Source organism: Orbicella faveolata, unplaced genomic scaffold, assembly GCF_042242905.1.
Source record: "Orbicella faveolata isolate gen_17 unplaced genomic scaffold, um_ofav_v1 contig_4, whole genome shotgun sequence".
Taxonomy (NCBI): Eukaryota; Metazoa; Cnidaria; class Anthozoa; order Scleractinia; family Merulinidae; genus Orbicella; species Orbicella faveolata.
In genome coordinates this window covers 325,016-336,688 of record NW_028301569.1, presented here as the reverse complement: position 1 = coordinate 336,688, position 11,673 = coordinate 325,016, and positions in this window count along the sequence as shown.

Below are 11,673 nucleotides of genomic sequence, written 5' to 3'. Positions count from 1 at the left end.
AGGGTGCGAGCCATGCGAGCCACGGTTTAAACATGAAAAAAATATTAAATAAACAGGGATACTACATACCAAAACATCTGATAAGAAATATATAAATAACGCTGTATTTTAAAATAACGCTGTATTTTAATATATACATGATATGAGTTACACTTATAGCCACGTGAAGCGACGGTTTTAATTTCTTAGATGATTCAAAGACGTAAATATAGTTCAGTGCGTGACTGTATTTATTTCGTGTTATTTATTTATTTAGTTTTTTTAAGATCTTGAATATTATTTTTTGAAAGGAGTGCAAATTTCGAAGAAAACCACCATCGAAGGTACGTGTTGGTAGTAAAACGATTTATCCCATTGGCATGATCAACGTTCAGATAACATCAATACATAACACTATCGAAGTCACGCCTTCTCTGTAGTCTTAAGAACGTAGTGGAGCTTTGTTGTTTTTTGTGTTCTTGTTATTGTTGCTGCTGCTCACAGCTTGTTCACAATTTCCCTACAATTTTAAAAATTACAGTAGAATTTTAGAGCCCCGATTTCTTTAAACCTTATATTATTCGAAACAATCTTTTGGTCCCATTAGCAAAAGAGAGTCAAAAAAAGTTAGGAGAAATTTTCCCTCATCCCTACATATCTCGAATCATTTTTCGTTTCTCTGGGAGGTTCGTGAAATCGGGAATCCATTGTATAACTCGAACTGACTTACTCTCTTGACTATTTTTCGGGTTTATTTTATTTAGTTAGTTACGTACTAGCAAGGTGAGTGTCTTGCTATGCAGATTGTTGAAATATCTCGTTTTAAAAGTAGATAGGCATAGGTACGAGAAACTGGGTTTGAAAACGACCGACACTGGCGGATGGACCATGAATAAGTAGTACGGTACGATATATCTTATACACATACTAATTTTTTATTTTATTTATTTTTTATTTTTCATTTTCCAAGGCTCGCATGACTCGCATGGCTCGCATGACTCGCATGGCTCACATGACTCGCATGGCTCGCACTGTGACTCGCATGGCTCGCATATTAAAGCTTCAGACAGGGTTTGCACCCATTCCAGAAAAAAATTTCCAAGACTTTTCCAAGACTCAGATTGATTTTTCCAGGACTCTAAAATTCACATTATCCCTTTCACTCCTGAGATCTCAATGTTAATTCTCCTTACTGTCTGCCATACATTTCATATTTTGTACTTGAGTTAAACAGATTTCCAGAACTTTCCAGGACCAGTAGCCTTTTTCTAGGACTTTCCAGTCCTGGAAAATGCCACAATAAAATTCCAGGACTTTCCAGGTTTTCCAGGACCCGTACAAACCCTGTTCAGTACCCGAGGAATGCTATTGAGGTATTCTGGCATAAACTTTGCACTATATAGATGCTATCGTGAAATACCTGTAAAAAAAAACGACAGAACAAAATTAAATACAGTCGAACCTCCCATAAGCAACCACCCAAAATGTCAAGCCTAAGTGGTTGCTTACAGGAGGTGGTTGCTTACGAGAGCTTAAACCATATTGGGTCAAAATTTCGCCTTATTAGCATATGGTAACTGCAGAGACTTACCCCATGTTTTAAATGTTTTATTCATGTCAAAAGTCAATTTTGGGAAAGAATCCGGTACTTTCCAATGAGAAATTCAGTCTCTTGTACTACACAGGAATGCAATGATGATACAACATCAGATTATCGAATTTAGGCTCTATTACTTGTGAAGTGGTCGCGGTCGCTTAAGAGGTGGTTGCTTACAAGAGGTTCCAAATATAGTGCTTTGACTTTGAAACTTTTTGTAATCTGGAGAACTGGTTGCCGAGGAGAGTAGGTCACGCCTGAAGGTTCAACTAGACCTGTTTTCAAGTTAAAAGAGACAAAAGCTGACATTTCTCTGTTTTATCAAAAAGAAGTTATTTGTGTAAGTTGAGCTATATTTAGCAACCAATGCTATAATCTTTCTGGTTACCACTTCTCTGGGTTCCCCTTTTTGATGTTTCTGTTCTCCACTCCCACTGTTTGAGCAAAAGCAGGATATAATTTCCATCCCCACAAGAAGGTGCATAAATTATAAAAATACTTACAAGTGAATTAAAATCTCAGTCATTTCTAAGACTTGTGTTATTTTTGGAGTCACAACACAAAGTTCAAGTTGCTATTCAGATTGGCAATTATTCTCAGCACCTTGAATTGCTAAGTTTTGCATTTAATCTACACAAGTCACACAATGTAAATTATGCACACACACCAAAAAAGCTTTTCATTCAGTTTGATTGGCTTATATCTTTCCTTAACACAATTGTGATCGTCTCTTTGCTACCCTAGTAGACACTTAACAGAATAGCCATAATTTTTAAGATGAAAAAAAAAAAAAAAAAAAATCTGGCATTTTCCCTAAAGCATGGATCTGCTGTTGCCCTGGATACAATAATTTGCCAACTTGAAACATAAAGGAACAACTCTGAACAAGTAAGTACATCAAGTAAACCGTACGACTATAAAGCTAGAAAATGACGTAAATGTGATAAACGAAAGGTTTTAAACTGACCTTGACGACATGATGGCTTGTTACCCAACAAGTTGTACTAGCCCACTTGGTTTACCACCTAGCTCGGAAAAAACTTTCTAGAATGAATCGGCGAGAAAGGGAATTAAATCTTAGTTTAACACGAACAAGTTCTCTTACTTCAAACACATTTATTTTTACTACTTATAACCAGGTATACTTTTTTTTCTTGTCCTCCGTAACATCAACCGCTATGATCTGCTTCGCAATCCAACAGGTGGCTGGACGTTCGACTACATATGGAGATCTAGAACTTTACGAAGCCGTTTTCAAAGACTAAGAGCCGCAGCAGACCCAAACTTTAACAAAGAAAACGTTATCCTCTGGCGTATATGGATGATACTTAACCTCCGACATTTTGCCTTGCCATTTCTCTGAACTTCCATGACATACTTAAAACTGTAGCGTTTATTAAATTCCAGATAACACGAAACGATCGACTGTACAATATCACCATCTTTGCAACTGTCCTGAATAATCTTCCTAACTTCCTCACTTTTTCATACGTCCCTTACATATTCATACCACCTAACCTAAGTAACGCGTATTTGTCGCGAAAGAACTTCGCCTGTTCACTAAATAAATCAAAAACTCTGTCACTTGATCTCTTTATTTATACTACGGACAGACTGCTACAATGTTTTACCGATCCGAACTCGCTGGCACAAGAGTCCAGTTAAACCTTGAATGTTTCTGCCAACTCACCAGAAACTCTTTCAAGTACAACCTCTTCTCTTAACGCTTTTCCCTTGACTTAAATCTTCTTTATCATCATGCCCGAGAACTTCTTCCCTTTAGACGCCATTTTGAACAGGTTTGTTTTGCAAGAGATTCACGCGAGGAGTTCGCGAAGGGCGCGCTATGCAGAATTTCCTTATATGGGCAAAAATTAGAAGAGTGATTTTCATTGGTCGGGAATAATCGGCAGCATAGTTTAAAACAGATAAGGGAAGTTAAACGCTTCTAGGTGATATGCTTCTGGTAAAACTCGCCGATAACTGGGCCCACGAACGAAGCCTCCATTTTCGTTATTACTCGGGAGAAAACAGCGTTGAGCAGTCGATAGCTCTACATGTGTAAACTGAATGCTAAAGCTAGTTATGCGTGAAATTTTAAGAACGGCTGACTGTTAGGATCGAGAACCGCCGGTCAACGACCCATTTGGCAAATCGCTCATATTTTGCCCAAAGATACCCTTAGGTGACCTAATTCTAAAAATCATATTTCAAGGTTCCAGCGAATTTTTATTTTTCAGAAATTCGCGAAAATTTGAAAGCGCGGTCAAAGTGCGGTTTTTCGTGTAATAAAATGACCGAAATAAGGTGCGAGGACGAAGCGCTGGTAAAGTCTTAAAATAAATTCAATTGACTTCAAACTTCACACAAATGTGGAACAACCACTCTAATTTATTCCTCGTTTTAAACTAATCTCAGAGATGTTGATATAGTGGTTTTCCGAACCATTTTAAAAACACCTATGAAGCGTGTGAAAAATAACGGCAAAATATAGGTCATGTTTAACAGCGTAAAAATGCATCTGGTACCTCACTTTCCGATTATTTTACTCTACAGCCTAGAAATATCATTATTAAACATATATCATGCCAAGTTTCATGCTCGAACTCGCAGTATTTCCCTTTGAGAAAAACGAAAATCTATGTCAATGTGTCGGGCGCAAATAACACAATAATTATACACGAACAAGAGACAAATCAGTTTCAACGGCGAAAGTAAAAGGCCATCATTCATTAAAATCCCGTCAATTCACTGCTATCAGTAGAAACATAATGTCCACTACATAGAAACTGTTTTTAGACGTTTTCGAAACATTGCGCGTTAACTTTGTTTAATTTCCTGTCCGCCGTCATGTCTAGTCTGTCATCGCGTGTATTTCATTAATGTAAACAACACTCTGAATGGTTTTCACGACAAACGCAAGAGATTTCCTGTAACCTTAATGTTTTCGGTTCACCAAAACGCTTTAAGTTCGTTATGACACAATAATGGGTCAACTTGGAATGCTGTTTAGCATTAAAGACGTTAAAGGACTGTAAATTAATCGAGTTGAAATATCTTGAAGCAAATCAAAATCGCGCCCTTATTCTAATTTGGCAAACAGCCGACCTCCGTTCAAGTTCAAGAAGTCGAGAGGTTAATTCGGCAATGTATTACCGGTACAACAACAAAATCAAACCGCGGTCATCAAAAGTGTAAGTTTAAAAGTGTAGTGGCAAGTCCCAAATAAATTTCGCCTTTCTAAAATGGAAACAAGAAGTGAAACGCTCTGACCCGAAACAAATAAACAAAATATTAATACGACTAATTTAATCCGAAAATGTTACAGGAAACATACCTAAAAGCCGTCGATTCCCCTCAATACCACTCCACACTGCCTTAAAGAGCCCAAGCTTTCTGCTGTAAGAATCAGGGGCCTCAGGAATCTGTTTTTATCATATCGGCAACCATGCTGCGTGGCTGATATTCGAGACTCAGTAAAAGTTGTCACACAACCGTACGAGCAGCCCAGTCACGCTTTCACTGCTCTTGCGCAAATGTTCCACATTTCGCAATTTACATAAACCGATTACAAGTTTAAAGTAGTGACAGTAGATTGAAATGCGCTTCTTAAAGCTGACCTATCCAGGAGCAATTATTTCTCGCTCTTGAATGGCTCTTAGTTGTAGCTACAGTCGGAAGGGGAGGGGGGGGGGGGGGAGGGGGGGGGGGAGGGGGGTACTCCTGGAAATTTCGGATATCTGTACGCCGTGGAAGATTAAGTGGTCTCCAGCTCTTAACGCCAACACTGACACACCAGATGATTCTCGAAGTATCACAGGGATCACTAAGCTAAATAATTTTGAGTTTAGCTCCGCTGAGTCAATTACCTGTTGGCGCGCATATTGCATTGACCGTGGACAGGTGGAAAAACAGTTAAACAGGAAAAGCCTGGTGCACATTGTAATTTAGCGTTGTTCAACACGCAATCGGTCAGGTTGTAATGCTAATCGTATTTGACAGAATCTCAAGTTTTCTTTCGACACATACTGGGGTGACATACTCCTAGATGGGTGTGACCGGGAGCCATGAGTCAAGTCAGTCAACTCGCAAAGCTTAACAGAAGAGTGATAGTGAACCACTGGTGGAAGGACTGCAGATTGTCCCTACGCTTTACCCTGATAGGCCTCTGTTTTATTCTAATGAACTGATGCTGTGACAATAATACTATTTAGCTTTACGAACATACTAATTGTCAAGGGTTTCTTTTGCAATGTAGTCAGACATCGCTCTTTCTTTATTTCTGCTGGAAACATCATTCTCTAAAGGAGACTTCAGGTCATTTTCTAAAAAGGCACTGCGACCCCAACATCGGTGCCATTATCAACGGGTGTGACCGAGAAAGCGTCTGGTGATGCTTCCATGGATAGTAACCATGCATGGCAGGGGTGTATTAATGTCTTCAAGGCAGCTGCATTCGTGTCTTTCATAGCCTGTCCACTTTAGAGAGGCACTTGTCTCTGGAGAAATATACTCAGTCACTGGAGAGACATTCCCTTATGGACTTAGCCAAAATGTGCTACAAACCCTGCTTGGAGCAAGCGTTGGCGCGTTACTCAAAGCCACAATAGGTCACCAAGAAGCCCTTGTTGTTTCAAAAGAGGGTTGGGCTCTCAGGGCTGTCAGTGACAAGCAGCACTCGTATCTTATGGCAAAATTCCGCACTGGTCAAACGACAGGCCGAAAGCTTGACGCCGAAATGGTGGCGCGGGAAATGCGCAGAGCCCAGGATCCTTATAATATTCGTCTTTTTCAGGTGCTAGTTTTTAGGGGCGGGGAGGATCGTTAAATTTTTGTAGAGAGGGAGAGGGAGTAGAGGAGGAAGACCCTTTAGAGGAAAAACTCATGGCCGAATCGTCTCAACCTCGTTCCCAGGGTCTCTCATCTTACCGCACCCTGGAGCGTACTCCAGTCGGGTGGTAAGATGAGAGACTCTAGGAACGAGGTTTGAATCACCCTTTTGATTTGAGTCACCCTTTCCAAATTCGCTGCAACGATTAATTTACCTTTATCGACTTAAAATTAGATGATCTAATGCATTTTGTTTCCGACACTGCGCGTAGATGCAGCGCAACAGTGCCTTAACAAACTAATCACTCTAGAAAATCTGAAAACATAGATCTCCCAAACAGCTTACTTTCCTGAAAATAGTTTTTCACAAAGAACTGCTTATTTATGATTATTTTATACTGCAAAAGAAACCCTTGACCATTAGCATGTTCATAAAGCTAAATGGCATCATTGTCACAGCATCAGTTCATTAGAATAAAACAGAGGCCTATCAGGGTAAAGCGTAGGGACAATCTGCAGTCCTTCCACCAGTGGTTCACTATCACTCTTCTGTTAAGCTTTGCGAGTTGACTGACTTAACTCATGGCTCCCGGTCACACCCATCTAGGAGTATGTCACCCCAGTATGTGTCGAAAGAAAACTTGAGATTCTATCAAATACGATTAGCATTACAACCTGACCGATTGCGTGTTGAACAACGCTAAATTACAATGTGCACCAGGCTTTTCCTGTTTAACTGTTTTTCCACCTGTCCACGGTCAATGCAATATGCGCGCCAACAGGTAATTGACTCAGCGGAGCTAAACTCAAAATTATTTAGCTTAGTGATCCCTGTGATACTTCGAGAATCATCTGGTGTGTCAGTGTTGGCGTTAAGAGCTGGAGACCACTTAATCTTCCACGGCGTACAGATATCCGAAATTTCCAGGAGAACCCCCTCCCCCCCCACCCCCCCCCCCCTCCCCTTCCGACTGTAGCTACAACTAAGAGCCATTCAAGAACGAGAAATAATTGCTCCTGGATAGGTCAGCTTTAAGAAGCGCATTTCAATCTACTGTCACTACTTTAAACTTGTAATCGGTTTATGTAAATTGCGAAATGTGGAACATTTGCGCAAGAGCAGTGAAAGCGTGACTGGGCTGCTCGTACGGTTGTGTGACAACTTTTACTGAGTCTCGAATATCAGCCACGCAGCATGGTTGCCGATATGATAAAAACAGATTCCTGAGGCCCCTGATTCTTACAGCAGAAAGCTTGGGCTCTTTAAGGCAGTGTGGAGTGGTATTGAGGGGAATCGACGGCTTTTAGGTATGTTTCCTGTAACATTTTCGGATTAAATTAGTCGTATTAATATTTTGTTTATTTGTTTCGGTCAGAGCGTTTCACTTCTTGTTTCCATTTTAGAAAGGCGAAATTTATTTGGGACTTGCCACTACACTTTTAAACTTACACTTTTGATGACCGCGGTTTGATTTTGTTGTTGTACCGGTAATACATTGCCGAATTAACCTCTCGACTTCTTGAACTTGAACGGAGGTCGGCTGTTTGCCAAATTAGAATAAGGGCGCGATTTTGATTTGCTTCAAGATATTTCAACTCGATTAATTTACAGTCCTTTAACGTCCTTAATGCTTAACAGCATTCCAAGTTGACCCATTATTGTGTCATAACGAACTTAAAGCGTTTTGGTGAACCGAAAACATTAAGGTTACAGGAAATCTCTTGCGTTTGTCGTGAAAACCATTCAGAGTGTTGTTTACATTAATGAAATACACGCGATGACAGACTAGACATGACGGCGGACAGGAAATTAAACAAAGTTAACGCGCAATGTTTCGAAAACGTCTAAAAACAGTTTCTATGTAGTGGACATTATGTTTCTACTGATAGCAGTGAATTGACGGGATTTTAATGAATGATGGCCTTTTACTTTCGCCGTTGAAACTGATTTGTCTCTTGTTCGTGTATAATTATTGTGTTATTTGCGCCCAACACATTGACATAGATTTTCGTTTTTCTCAAAGGGAAATACTGCGAGTTCGAGCATGAAACTTGGCATGATATATGTTTAATAATGATATTTCTAGGCTGTAAAGTAAAATAATCGGAAAGTGAGGTACCAGATGCATTTTTACGCTGTTAAACATGACCTATATTTTGCCGTTATTTTTCACACGCTTCATAGGTGTTTTTAAAATGGTTCGGAAAACCACTATATCAACATCTCTGAGATTAGTTTAAAACGAGGAATAAATTAGAGTGGTTGTTCCACATTTGTGTGAAGTTTGAAGTCAATTGAATTTATTTTAAGACTTTACCAGCGCTTCGTCCTCGCACCTTATTTCGGTCATTTTATTACACGAAAAACCGCACTTTGACCGCGCTTTCAAATTTTCGCGAATTTCTGAAAAATAAAAATTCGCTGGAACCTTGAAATATGATTTTTAGAATTAGGTCACCTAAGGGTATCTTTGGGCAAAATATGAGCGATTTGCCCAATGAGTCGTTGACCGGCGGTTCTCGATCCTAACAGTCAGCCATTCTTAAGTCCTTGCGGATATTCCAAGGTAAGAAATACAAGTTTACGTTTTTTGTTGATTTTGTATCTTTTACACGACCATTAATATTAGGTCTTTCGCTAAATTGAAGTGGAGTTGACTTGGAATGTTCGAATTAGTACTATGGCTAACTTGAGGGCTGAATTTCACGAGCATTTGACTCGTCAAGGCGTTAAAAATGACCAGGAGATGTGTATTTGTTTGCTGGAAAGGGACTTGCAAATGAGTGAATCTCATGCTCATGTGGTAAGCTTTGATGAGAATGTGTCTTATTCGTCAACCTTAATGAACTTATATGAGCGAAACAAACATTTTTTAATGAACGAAACAGCTATTGGAAACAGGACAAACATCGGCACTATTATATAATACTATAATTTCGTTTTTAACATCTAAACCTGAGGCCAGCCGAAGTATTGTTTTAAATATAAGCTAAGCTTACGACGTTGTGTCAGCCTTGCAGTAGTCTTTGACTTATTATCGTTATACTTTTCAAGTTTGGCTCATTAGATCTCCTGTGAGATCCAGCGTTCAATCAAGCAGGACCTTCGTTCAGAGCTTTGCAGTTTATAGCACTTAAGTTTTCCATGTTGAGTTGTCCACGTTCAACCGACATCGATTTAAGTTTAGATTAAAGTAGTGTTCCCTATACTTGTCTTGTTTATTTTATTACTTGGATCTGAACTCACAGTGGGATGTGAAATGCACATAAACTTGGAAAAAAAATTCCCAAATACTTGATTTTGATAAGCTTAAATGATTTCTACCCTGTCTTTTGCTTACACTTTTGCTTCCTGATTGAAAACATAACAAAAGAAACCCCCTGTGAGCTTGAATTTTTTGGATCAACACTGAAAATGTTTGCAAAAGAGGCTAGTTATTTTGATGTATTTTGCATGCAATATATATAGAGACAAGCGGTCCCACATTGGTAAAGAAGTGCTGTCTCATAAGAAACCTTACCTATAGCCTTGAGTGAAATGCAATGAAACAGGTCTGTAAGCTCATACGACTTGAATACAAGCAAATTTTCCCAGCAGGCAGACAAAGAGTATTCTATGTATTTTTTGGCAGGAGTGTCCTCTGTGACCCAAGAACCCTCAACCTTTACCACTCCGTTTTCAGCTGCAATTTTGCCACCCTAGCTATTCTGGACGTATATGTTTGTAATATGTGTGCAACAAAAGCCAACGAAATAAGCCTACGTCTGTGAGATAAGTGCGACCTTGCGTGGTACGAACCCGGCTTGTTTTAACAGCCTTAAATAATACACCAATAACTGCAAGTTCACCAACATGTTTCATCTCTAGATTACTTAATCCATGAGTTTGGCCATAGGTCTCGTTTGATTATGTATTGGATCAATAAACCTTGTGATTTAACATGACTCTTCGTCCAATTTAGTTGGAAAACCTATCGCGGCTACACTCAGGACTGTAAAAATAAAAACTCAGTCATCTATGCATCGACACATGGTTCTCCATCTCGATCAGGCTGAATTATTATACCATTTAAACAGTTGACTCTGAAAATGTGATCTTTGGATGAGTTTCTGCTTTTGTTTCTAGGTACCATTCTATTTTAAAGAAAGCTGTGTTTGTTGCCACAGTTGAAATTTAATGTTTAATCATGCCATACTCCAAGACATGTGCAGACAAGTTCAAGTGCAAACATCACGGCTAATAAAAGACCGGAATATTCATTTGTTTTTTTCATGTTTCTTGGCACAGACCATCATATTATTTTTGAGATCTTTCTTCAGCAAAGAAAAAACATAATTAGATTTAAAAAAACCTCGCTATTGTAAGTATTATTTTAATTGATCATTTTTACTATGGTCTCACTCCGTGAAAAGAAGTGTTTTATTTTTGGTTCATTTAGGGACACGTGAGGAACTATTGTCTTTCTTATGGTACAACTACATAAACTGGCTCAATTGGAACAAAAATAGCAACTAAAAATGTTATTGAAAACATGCAGAGGATGGGAATCTTTTTCGTAAATGAACCAAAGTTGTAGAATGTTGTTGACCAGTCTCCCAAAAACTTTGTTGTTTTTTGATTGGTCAGTCTAAGCCTTAAGTTTGAGTGGTTATCAACTGTTTTGCTTTGGCCATCAGAAAACAAGGTTTCCAAACCAAATTCTCAAACAAAATTAATACTATATATGATAATTCATGACTTAGGATGGGATTGGTAGAGAATGTACATGTGAGCTGCAGAGGATTTGATAGTAACTCAGTATAAGTAAATTAAAAGAGACCTTTATTTTTTTTAGTCGATTTAAAATTTTGTTGTTAAATTGAATTTGTCTGGATAATGGCCAATTTTCTCTATGAGATGCACCTGTGGGGAATCATGGTAGTTGTATTCATCATCTTGGACTGGATATTTCCATGAATACAACGACATACACCATGATTCAGGCTCCTCTCATAGCAGGGAATTGTCACTGGTCTGTTTACGAAAAGATCACTGCTCATTGGTTTCAATAAACAGTTTGATTGGCCAGTTTCTTTCCAAGTGGCCACTTTCAAGTATGTGCTGAGTATAACTGGCTTTTAAAGTTTATTTTGTTTAATTTTGAGTATTTTTTCAGTGGAAAAATGTATAAGTAGTTGCTAACTGACCATTTTGTAGTTAAAAGTAAGCTTTAAGTTAGGAAATTTTAGGCATGGAAGAAGTTTGCTAATCAAATCTGCAATTTTGA